At 51.3% G+C, this 12172-nt stretch overlaps 1 protein-coding gene across 1 annotated transcript in view; it reads right to left on the reverse strand.

The window, feature by feature from the left end:
- The window catches only part of LOC147689622 (uncharacterized), a 123806-nt gene that overhangs the window by 12246 nt on the left and 99388 nt on the right, over nucleotides 1–12172 (reverse strand). The gene's annotated exons all lie outside the window — the stretch shown is intronic.

Genomic DNA, 12172 nt, shown 5'->3' on the forward strand with positions numbered 1-12172 from the left:
TAGTTGCAATTGGCCGACATCGGATTGGGCATGTGTCAATGCTGTGTGTCTACGCTTCTTTTGGACATGTGCCTGCACCCTGGACTGGACAGAACTCACAATTGGACCGGACTGAGAAGAAATTTCACCCACCATGGGAGGTGCATGTGCTGGGGGGGGAATGCTCTCTGGGGACGTGCTGGAGCCTGCTTGTCGTTTGCTGTGTGGCTGCCTTGTGGCCTCTGCAACATGTGTCATGGGGGATGCCACTACAGGGTCCACCTGCATCCGTCCCTGACGGGCCCTGATGGGAGTGGAGGTAAGGGGTGACTCCACTGCGGAGACATCTGTATTCCGTTTCCCAGAAAACAGCTGCCTCAGTGCAACAATGGGTGATGTATGCCTGTCCCTGACAGCGCCACTGTCCATGGGAGATGCCTTGGGCCTTGGATGTTCCATTTCCGTAGGAGTACTGTTGTCTGCGGACTTTCCCTGTTCCCTGGATGGTGCCCTGTTCCAGGCAGCAGACTTGTCGTCTGTGGTGTACATATCCCCAGGACACACCTTCTGCCCGTGTGTGTCCCTGCCCCTGGGAGTGTCCGTGCTCCTCTTAGGTGCGTTTGTCTTGTGACTGTCCTTGTCCCTGCCCTTGGGAGTGGCTCCTTCCTTCCTAGTGTCCCTGCCCTTGGGAGTGGCTCCTTCCTGCCTAGTCTCCCTGCCCTTGGGAGTGCCTACTTCCTTCCTGCTTTCCCTGCCCTTGGGAGTGGCTCCTTCCTGCCTAGTCTCCCTGCCCTTGGGAGTGCCTACTTCCTTCCTGCTTTCCCTGCCCTTGGGAGTGGCTCCTTCCTGCCTAGTCTCCTTGCCCTTGGGAGTGCCTACTTCCTTCCTGGTTTCCCTGCCCTTGGGAGAGGCTCCTTCCTGCCTAGTCTCCTTGCCCTTGGGAGTGCCTACTTCCTTCCTGGTTTCCCTGCCCTTGGGAGAGGCTCCTTCCTTCCTGGTTTCCCTGCCCTTGGAAGTGGCTCCTTCCTTCCTAGTGTCCCTGGCACTGGGAGTATGCGAGCCCTCAAGAGATGTATTCGTCTTCTCAATGTCCTCGTACAAGGTAGTGTCAATGGAAGTGGGAGTGAGTCTTGGCTTGGTAGTACCTTGTGTGTGGGATGGCTGTGCAGCATGTGTAGCCATTACACCCAACCCCTCTTTTGCTTCACGTGTGTGTACTCCACTATATCTGACGTTGTCCTTGTGAACAGATTTACCTGACCTAGGGGATGGGGTCCGAGGCCTCCGTGCCTTGACGTGCTGGCTGACGCTGCTTCTAGTGCAATAACCTGTATTAGAGTCCTGGTCAGAAAATTCACTCCCCCCTGAGACATCCAGAGTTGTAGATGGTGGAACAGAAGTACCACCCACTCCATGCGACTGTACAATGGCAGACGACACACTGTTAGACAAGGACTGCAGTGTCCTGTGTACACCAGCCAGATCACCATGCATACCTTCCATGAATGCCACCACCTGCCCCAACTTCCTATCGTGGTCTTGGAAAGCATTAATCATATTGGTCTGGCCCACACACAGCTGTCGCAGCAGATCAACAGCCTCTGCACAAAGTGCATTTTGGCTCACCGAGGCTGGGGCAGCGGTGCCGACACCGAACGCCACTCTGCTCCCCCTACTCCTGCGTGCACGAACAGTACATGGTGCAGTTGGCGACAGGGTGGGCCCTGTGTGCTGTGTCCCGACCGAAGGTGTTGGTTGCCCACTCCCAGTCTGTGACAACAGTGCTGACTCACCAACACTGTCGGAAGATGATGACGATGTTGTCTCCACATGCGAGTCCTCCGGGACGGTCCTGTCCCCCTCCCCGGCGCTGGCCCCTTCGGTGTCAGTCTGCGTGTGCGCGACGTCTGATCCGGATGCATTGCCTTCTGTCATCTCCGCCGTCTGTGGCTGAGTGCCCTCCGCCAAAGCTGAAATGCACAGATAATGGGTGTAAGTAATGGGCACACACACGTACAGTACTGCTGCGGAATCCCTAAAGCCACTAATGACAATGTCCATCGATCCCCCAACCTGCACACGGCCCACCCCAACCAGTCATCCTCACAGGAATTCAGTGGCGTTGGCCGTAATACATGTACAGCATGCACACTGGCCATGAGGAACTACATCTGCACACAAGTGTTGCCAAGGGGTGACGGAGCACAACAGCATGTGCATGAAAACTGAACCGCTTAGCGGGTGGCGTCTCAACATGCCGCATCGGGAAGTGAAATTTTACTGTGGCAATATCACCAACATGCCATTGGAAAGAGCCTCACGATCGTAGGAAGACCCTAATGTGTGTGGGCAACCATACATGCATTGCACTCACAAGCAACATACACTGACAGTATGCTTACCGCCACGTTGCTGTTCATCCACACGCAACCGCTCGGACAGGTCAGGATGCGTCACAGCTATGATACGGTGCATGAGAGGGGTCATTGAGCGTCGGGCCAGACGTGCCGTCCTTGGAATCATCCCTAGTGTCACTTCCGCTACATTCTTGCTCAGTCTGGAAATGTCGTCCCAGCGTTTGTGGCGTTTGTCGTCTATTGGACACCCCCGCTGCTCGTACTTCACGTGCAATGCTCCTCCACACGTCCTTGCGAAGGTGCAGCTTCACCTACCATGATGGGAGACAAAAGGGTGGAAGTCAGTGGACAGTTGGCCAGGCACACAGATAGGAGCAACACATTTCTCTCTGCAGCCATGCACATTTCGATTCTTTAGTTGGTCACACATCACACCGCCAAGTTACCAGAGCCCAGGTGTCATATGACACCTCATGCACAACAACTTATCCCCCACTGCACTTACCGCCTGTCCGGGTGTGCCGTACAGGCGTCCGTAGTTGCGGAGCACAGCGTCCACGAGGACATCCAGCTCCGCGGCGGTGAAGGGACGAGACCGGACCTCTTTGACTCTCGACATGGCAAGGTCACGGAGTATGGCACTAGAGCGGCAGTCGGTGGTCAGCTCCGCAGCAGCAGGTGAAGGTGATGGTCACAGGCAGTCGGTGGTCAGCTCCGCAGCAGCAGGTGAAGGTGATGGTCACAGGCAGTCGGTGGTCAGCTCCGCAGCAGCAGGTGAAGGTGATGGTCACAGGCAGTCGGTGGTCAGCTCCGCAGCAGCAGGTGAAGGTGATGGTCACAGGCAGTCGGTGGTCAGCTCCGCAGCAGCAGGTGAAGGTGATGGTCACAGGCAGTCGGTGGTCAGCTCCGCAGCAGCAGGTGAAGGTGATGGTCACAGGCAGTCGGTGGTCAGCTCCGCAGCAGCAGGTGGAGGTGATGGTCACAGGCAGCAGTCGGTGGTCATCGTAGAAAGTATGCTTTTGCACATCACACATATATAGGGCCCTGTGGCCATGTCAGTGGCATACGGCGCCAGCCATTGGTCCGCCGTGAGAGCGTGTTTGGAATTGGGCCAATGATTGGCCCTGGTGTTGCGGTAAACAGCATACGGTACTTGCTATTGGCCAACCGTGGCCCATGTCCACACCTCCCATTGTCTGCACGTGCACAGACCGTCACGCTCACACACCGGCAAGTGCATGTGCTAGACACCGGGACGGATGCATCATTTGCAACAAAGTTGTAACAGTGGCGCCACCATGGCGGGACACGTATTCGGCGGGGGAGGTGGAGGCCAAAACATCCATAAGCTGACGTCCATGCACATGGCCGTTCATGACCCCCCTTACAGTGACATTGCATCAGCCAGCCTACACCGGCCGGCCCAGCCCAGGCCATGACCGCCGTTCCGGCCATGCCAACTACCGCCGCTACAGGCCCCCTCCACTACCGCCGTGCCAGGCCCGGCCCATGACCGCCGTTCCGGCCATGCCAACTACCGCCGCTACAGGCCCCCTCCACTACCGCCGTGCCCTGGCAGCCCTGGCACGGCGGTCATGGGCTGGGCCTGGCACGGCGGTAGTGGAGGGGGCCTGTAGCGGCGGTAGTTGGCATGGCCGGAACGGCGGTCATGGGCCGGGCCTGGCACGGCGGTAGTGGTGGGGGCCTGTAGCGGCGGTAGTTGGCATGGCCGGAACGGCGGTCATGGGCCGGGCCTGGCACGGCGGTAGTGGTGGGGGCCTGTAGCGGCGGTAGTTGGCATGGCCGGAACGGCGGTCATGGGCCGGGCCTGGCACGGCGGTAGTGGAGGGGGCCTGTAGCGGCGGTAGTTGGCATGGCCGGAACGGCGGTCATGGGCCGGGCCTGGCACGGCGGTAGTGGAGGGTGCCTGTAGCGGCGGTAGTTGGCATGGCTGGAACGGCGGTCATGGCCTGGGCTGGGCCGGCCGGTGTAGGCTGGCTGATGCAATGTCACTGTAAGGGGGGTCCTGAACGGCCATGTGCATGGACATCAGCTTATGGATGTTTTGGCCTCCACCTCCCCCGCCGAATACGTGTCCCGCCATGGTGGCGCCACTGTTACAACTTTGTTGCAAATGATGCATCCGTCCCGGTGTCTAGCACATGCACTTGCCGGTGTGTGAGCGTGACGGTCTGTGCACGTGCAGACAATGGGAATGTTGAACGCGGGCCGCGTATGGCCAGACGTAAACAGCGGAAGCAGTGCACCGCCATGGCGGCGTCAATGATTGCATGTCAGCTGACGATGCACCTTGTTTAATTGTCTGCAGCTGCATGATGACGGTTGTGTGCGTGATTGCGTGACTCCACACTTCATGCTCTATCCCATGTTTTTCCATACCATGCCCATCGGTGTGCCACTAATGTCCGTCACTTTTGGGTCATGTCACATGTCTTGTTGGCACTGATGTTGAGGTGAGACAGAGTGCATTGCACATGTTGCAACACATCATGTAGCTGGTGGGTGCACATTGCTACGTAAATCCATGTTGTTGTGACAATCAGAGATGTCACACATATGCTAATTGAACACTGCCTATTACATGTTGGATAGAGTGCGGTGACATGTGAGTGAGTTGCACAGACATGCGTTGTATGTGAATTGACTTCCATTCCATTTACTCCCACACAGGAGGGCTCAAAATGTCCATCGGCCATACACTGTGCTGGAGGATATGGTGGACGAGGAGGTGATCAAGAAATTCAGGCTTGATCGACGTCGATTGCTGGAGCCTGTGAACCAGTTGTCTCCTCACCTGCAGCCGCGGAGAACCTATCCAGGCTCAATTTCACACACCCAAAAGGTGATGGCGGCCCTCCATTTTTTTGCAACAGGCACATTCCAGTACACTATTGGACATGCCGGGGGAATGTCACAGGCCATGTTCAGCACGGTACTTAGGGATGTACTGACAGCCATGATGCTGTACAAGAATGACTACATACATTTTCCACAGGCGGCAGAGTTGGCAGCGGTCAAAGCAGACTTTTATGCACTGGGTCGCATACCACACGTTGTGGGTTCAATTGATGGCACGCATATTGCGATCATTCCACCAGGGGCACGTGAGCAGGTGTTTCGGAATCGGAAGCACTTCCACTCCCTAAACGTGCAGGTGGTGTGCCAGGCCGACAACATAATCTCACATGTGTGTGCAAGATTTCCTGGCTCTGCACATGACGCCCACATCATGCGGAGCAGCATTGTCCCCCAACTGATGGCAAATCTGCGTCCGGCACAAGCCTGGCTTGTTGGTGAGTATGCTGTGGTCACAGGAGTGATATCTGGGTGGCTTGGTGTGGCCACATGTTCAGGTAGTGATGTTTCTCTCTCTCTCTACTTTCCACAAACACAGGCGACTCGGCTTACCCAAACAGGCCTTAGCTTCTAAGTCCAATTCGCAATCCCACCACAGCAGGAGAAATGCGATACAACGATGCCCATGGTAGGACACGTCGAGTGGAGGAACGAACATTTGGCCTGCTTAAGTCTAGGTTTCGGTGCCTGGATAAGACTGGAGGGGCCCTGCCTTACGCACCAGGCAAAGTATGCAAGATTGTGATTGCCTGCTGCATGCTCCACAACCTGGCTGTGCGAAATAACATTGAACTGATCTTGGACCCAGATGAACAGCAAGTTCCTCGCCCTCCCGACCCACCCATGTCGACTGATGAGGATAGTGGTGAGGAGGAAGGTGTGGACCAGAGGCGCCAGCTCATTGAACGCTACTTCCCTTGATTGTGAGTGTGCCCCTCTTGTGCTGCTTGTGTATGCCCTGTGTAGGTTTGCAGCTCTTGTGTCATTGTGTTGGGCATCATCTATGTGTTTTGTTATGTGATGTATGCATGTGTGTGTGTGTCCTCATTTATGAGTACATGCACTTCTCCATGATGTGTGTAGTGTCATCCATTCGTGTAGTGATGTGTGTGGTTTGTAGAAAGTTTCACTGCAGTGAGTTGGGATGAGTGTGATGGTGTTTCCTAACGTGTGTTTGCGTTTTCTATGTTTCCCTAGGTGACTCCCTTGCGGCATGATTCTGTACCACTTGGATCCCTGTACCTGGTAACGTCTGTTTCTGATGCAATCATGTGAATAAACATGGAGGCAACACATCATTGAGTGAGTAAGTGGTATTTATTTACAGATTGTGCATAGGTGTAGGTGCATATTTACAAATGAGTGAAGGGGTGGGGGAGTGAGAGTTCAAGGTAATGGCAGATGAGATGTCCGTGCAGACACCACATAGGGTGTTGTCTGCCTAGTGCAGCAGGCCTGTGCCAGGTGGGACCGGATAGTTGGCAGGGTGGATGGCAGGCTCAGGTACTCAAAAGAGTCATTGTCGGCTCCTCTTGGAGCGTGTGCCACGAGCTCCGACACTGCTCTCGCCCACTTCCTGCCTCGGACGGCCCCTCAGTCTTTGTGTCGGGACGGAGTCAGCTGGGGGCGCTGGCTGATCAGGTGGCACATCCGCCGCCAGGGGCGCAGGTGGCGGTGGCGGTGTTGTTGGCGGTGCCGTTGTATGAGGGGGGGTGTGGTGGGTGGTGTTGGCGGATGTCCTCGTGCTAAAAATGTCCACGAGTTGGCCAAGCTGCCTCTCGATGGCCCCCAACATCGTTGTGTTGTCCACAAAGTCCTGGTGGGCCCGGTCTGCATGTGCCTGGCTACGTGCATAGCCCGCCTCCACCCGGACTAGTGCTTCAAGACACTGTTGCACGGCATTGGGTGTAGTGTCATCATGCCTTCTTTCCGCTGTGCTCCTGCCTGCAGGATCTGCCCTTGCATTAGTGGTTTGCCTCAGTCTCTCCCTGCGTGGCTGGGATGGCGCTGCCCCAGCGTTGGCCGGTGGGTTGGGCAGGGTGGCAGGGGCAGAAGTGGTGGTAGTAGTGGTGGTTGTAGTGGTGGTGGAGGTGGTGCTGGAGGTAGCTGTGCAGGTCACAGTAGCCGGTGTTGTGGTGATGCCAGAGCCTGTAGTTGTTGTTGGTGCAGGTGTGACCTGCGAGCCAGAGGTCCCTGGCTGGCTGCTTGATCCGGCACCATCCTCTGCCCCGGAGGTGGCTGGACAATCGTCCCCAGAAAGTTCAGAGTGTGGGGATGCGGGAGGCCTGGTGTTAATTGCAGCTGTCAGATTAGGATCCCCTGCAAAACAGAAATGTGAGGATGAGTCATGTTGCCTAAACGTGTACATTTATTTCTATTTGACATTCTGTCGGCACTGGCACACACCCCACCCACCCTCTCTATGGACATGGGGGCCTGTGGGGAGTTGTAGTTCCGTCCCCTCACACACCCCACCCAGCACCACCACCCTCTCTATGGACATGGGGGCCTGTGGGGAGTTGTAGTTCCGTCCCCTCACACACCCCACCCACCACCACCTCCCTCTCTATGGACATGGGGGCCTGTGGGGAGTTGTAGTTCCGTCCCCTCACACACCTCACCCACCACCACCACCCTCTCTATGGACATGGGGGCCTGTGGGGAGTTGTAGTTCCGTCCCCTCACACACCCCACCCACCACCACCACCCTCTCTATGGACATGGGGGCCTGTGGGGAGTTGTAGTTCCGTCCCCTCACACACCCCACCCACCACCACCACCCTCTCTATGGACATGGGGGCCTGTGGGGAGTTGTAGTTGTAGTTCCGTCCCCTCACACACCCCACCCACCACCACCACCCTCTCTATGGACATGGGGGCCTGTGGGGAGTTGTAGTTCCGTCCCCTCACACACCCCACCCACCACCACCACCCTCTCTATGGACATGGGGGCCTGTTGGGAGTAGGACTAGTGACCCCTCACACACCCCACCCACCACCACCTCCCTCTCTATGGACTTGGGGGCCTGTGGGGAGTTGTAGTTCCGTCCCCTCACACACCCCACCCACCACCACCACCACCCTCTCTATGGACATGGGGGCCTGTAGGAGTGGTTTGGACGTTGGTGAGTATGTCGACTGCATGCATGGCTGGGGTCTGTGAGATGTGTCTTCAGAGTTGTGTGAGGCACACCGTGTTGTTGTGTTTGTGGTGCTTGGTTGGTACTTACCAGCCTCTTCTCCATCATCAAGTCCATCGAGGGTCTCAGGGTGCAGGATGGTCAGCACCTTCTCCTCCCACTCGGTGTACGGTAGGGGCTCCGGGGGAGTTCCACCGCCTGTGTGGTTGGCCCGGAGGAAGTTCTTGGCTCTGATGGACTTCACCCGGGTCTTGAGGTCGTGCCACCGCCTCTGGATTTCATGCTTGGTCCTCGGGACGGACCCGGAGGCATTTACCCTGGTGACGATCCGGTCCCACAGGCTGTTCTTCCTAGCTATGCTAGTCTGCTGCACTAGGGATCCAAAGATGTGGGGTTCAACACGAATAATCTCATCGACCATTACACTGAGCTCGGTGTCGGTGAATTTCGGATTTTTCTTTGGTGCCATGGTGCTCGGGGTGTGTGTATGTGTGAAATATGAGGTGCTGGTGTGTGGTGTTTGGGTATGGTGTGGTGGGTCTTAGTGTACAGGGTGTGTTTGGGTGTGGGTTATGTGTATGATTTTAACTGTATGCTGTTGGCCAAGTGTTGTCTCCTGCTGGCAGCTATGCTGTGATGCAGAGGATTTTCGAAGTGGGTGGGAGTTAATTTATAGTCTGTGTGTTGGCCCAGTGTGAATGTTGATTGGCAGTCAGGTGATAGGTGGGTGTGTTGGCAGGTGTGGTTTATGCAGTTCTTGGGGGTGGGTCATTGTGTCTTGTTTGGTTTTGATGTGTCAGGTGGGTGTTCGTTCATTTTCCTGTGTTTGTTGATGAATTTTGTCGGTATGTATGCCATTGGTTTGACTGTAGGGATGATGGACTTCCGCTGTGGTGCACGGTTTCTCCTAGCATTGGTACCGCCGCGGACGTGGATCGCGGTGGCTACCGGGGTACTTGCGGAGTTATCCTAATTGCGGACACGGACACTACGCAGGTATCGCGGGGGAGGTTGCTGTTCTCCTGGTCATGTGCGTACGCGGCGGTCGGTGTTTTGTAGGTTCCGTCCGCCTGCCGCGGCCTCAGGTGTACTTCGACCGCCGCGGACGGGGATTGTTGTGCTCCGTCCGCCGCGGTCGGCGTTTCGGTCACATTTGATCCTAATCGCTATTGCGGTTTTTCCGCGGGCAGGTCCGGAGTATCTTGCCACCTTCCTCGGCGGACGGAATACGTTCCCGTCCGCGATCCTAATCGACCCCATAGTATTGACAGTGCAAAAGAGGATCACTTGTGTGGTCTTGTGAAATATAAAACTATATTTATTTTATGTTCTGTATCTGGTGTCGTGACAATTGTTTGACAATTCATGTTCGAGTATGTGCCGGTCACGAGTCCGTTATATAAGATAGGATCTATCCGTGTTTTACAGACGATATAAACGATAATCGCTCTCGTTTGTGTCTATCTTTTATTAATATGAAGTCCAATATAATCTTCGCAAACAACTAGCTGGGGTTTTAGATTTAAATAGAACTACATAATACAATTTGGTAATCACAGCAACAAAGACCGTTCCTTTTCTGTCATGTGGGACGCGAGTACCAATAAACACAAAGTATTTAAAGTAGGCAAAGGAAAGCACAGTCGTTGAGAATCTTTTTCTACCCGTGACGTCAGACGCTGACGGTGGGCGACACGAGGAAACAGTATCAGCGCTACTAATTCCATGCAGGTAAATTTGGAAATCCGATAAACCTTAAGAGTCGGTAAAAAGCAAAGATTTAGATAAAAATCTTTTGGTTGACAGCGGTTTTTTGTATATTTTTTTTAATTTTGCAGTTTGGTTAATTGAACCCCTGTTGGAACTAACTATCAGCTATATCAAGTATCGTGGGACCAATACATTGCGTATCAGTGGCAAGCAAACAACTTCAATATTTTTCGCTGCCGTTTACATCAAATATTGGGTTATGGTACACCATAGGTCTGCAGCCATTTAATTTCTTAATCGGTATGTATTATATAAAGGATGTAGCATTGGTCTCTTTTTTCTATTAATAAACAAATATGCGTAAAATATATGATAAACACATCATTAGCGATCAAGCGAGTCAGTCTTTTTTTACCCTTTTTCTCTTAGCTTTGCCTCGACTGTCTCTGAAGCCGTTGGTATAAGGACACAATATCTTAGTGCCTTATTCATTATTATTATCTACTAATGAAAGCCGTTTTTCGTAACCAGGTATGGTTGTATACTTTAAATATCTAATATGGTTTCTGACTATGACTCAAGTCTATAAATCTTTGGCATCAGTAGCCCGCATACGACATCACATAGGGGTAATAATATACTATGGAATGAGTATAGTCTATAGATGAAAAGTACGTATAAGATAAAATCGAATAAGGTTTATGAAAGCGAAAACATGGGGAGTCGCTAAAAAATAAAAAACATGTAGGGGCAAGGACAAGCATATGAACACTTAAAAGGCTGGTAATATCATGTCTTTTAGATAGTTAATGACGTTTTTTATACATGACGAAGAACAGGACTAAATAGACAAATGTATGAATTTAAATACAAAATAGAAACATAGGTTTATCACCGTTAAAATTAAATCTTCCATCTCTAGATAAAAGGAAGGTTCTGGATGAAAAGTGGATAATTTTTAAACGTCGCATATGAATCCACAAATCCCTATAACTTCATAGTGGAATTTTTTTAAGTAAGTGGTATACCTTTTATCTATAACAAAAATAAATCGGGTATTTTGAGATTTATTTATCACAATACATATATCTATTCTTCTCTATATTACAGAAATTATCTTTACAAGAACTAACGTTAACAAAAGAATCAAATGTCAACATTGACAGTTATTCTTCATGTCCCGTAAATACATGAAGTAAGTAGACTTATAATACTTATATTAATCATGTATAGGTCCATAACTATTTTTCCTTACCTTAGACTTGAGCCTTATATCTGATGGTTTAAAGTTTATTATCAATTGGTTGTTGTAAATGGGAAGAGTGCTCTAAAAATGGATATGGCCATGAAAAGCAACATTAAGAATGTTTTGTTTATAATTAATGGAGTGGTATATGCATAAAATATTACTTAGGGTGATGTGTATATAAGATGTAATTATACATGGCTTTTTTAAAGTATATAGATGCGAGGAAGCATAAAGTGGATTATCATAGACTAAGATAATCATGGTTCAAAGCTATTTTTAAGGAAATGTAGTTGGCAAAGATGTTTTAATATATATATTTTTTATAAATAGATTTTTTTTTTAGGATTGTGGTAATTTCCTGAAGAAGGCGTTTTTGATACGCCGAAACGCGCGTCGAGAAAAATTACTACGTGGATAAATAACTTGACTAATATTATGTTAATGAGAGTTACATACTGAATGATTTTTTTTTAATGAATGTTAACCTTGTATGTTCAATGTAAGGAATATTGTTGAGATTGACTGATTATGGAATGATCATTTTGATGTTTTTAATTTGCCATTAATTTTTTATAAATGAAGAATAAATACACTATATATATTCTTATAGATACCCTATTGTTTCTAATTTTTGTTATACCCTCCGCACATGTATATATGTATTTATCTATGATTGCCTACGAATTGTTTATTACACATATTTGATTCCAACATGTGAAACAGCCAAATGAAACCAAAAAGCAACCTAAAGTTGTGTTGCAAGACCTTGATGGTCAGGATGAATAACTCTAGGGGCTACACTGTTTCTTATATTCTATGTACCTTTTTCTGTCCTGTAAATTTTTGGAGCTATGGCTATG

The sequence above is a fragment of the Lissotriton vulgaris genome, chromosome 9 (assembly GCF_964263255.1).
Source record: "Lissotriton vulgaris chromosome 9, aLisVul1.2, whole genome shotgun sequence".
Classification (NCBI taxonomy): Eukaryota; Metazoa; Chordata; class Amphibia; order Caudata; family Salamandridae; genus Lissotriton; species Lissotriton vulgaris.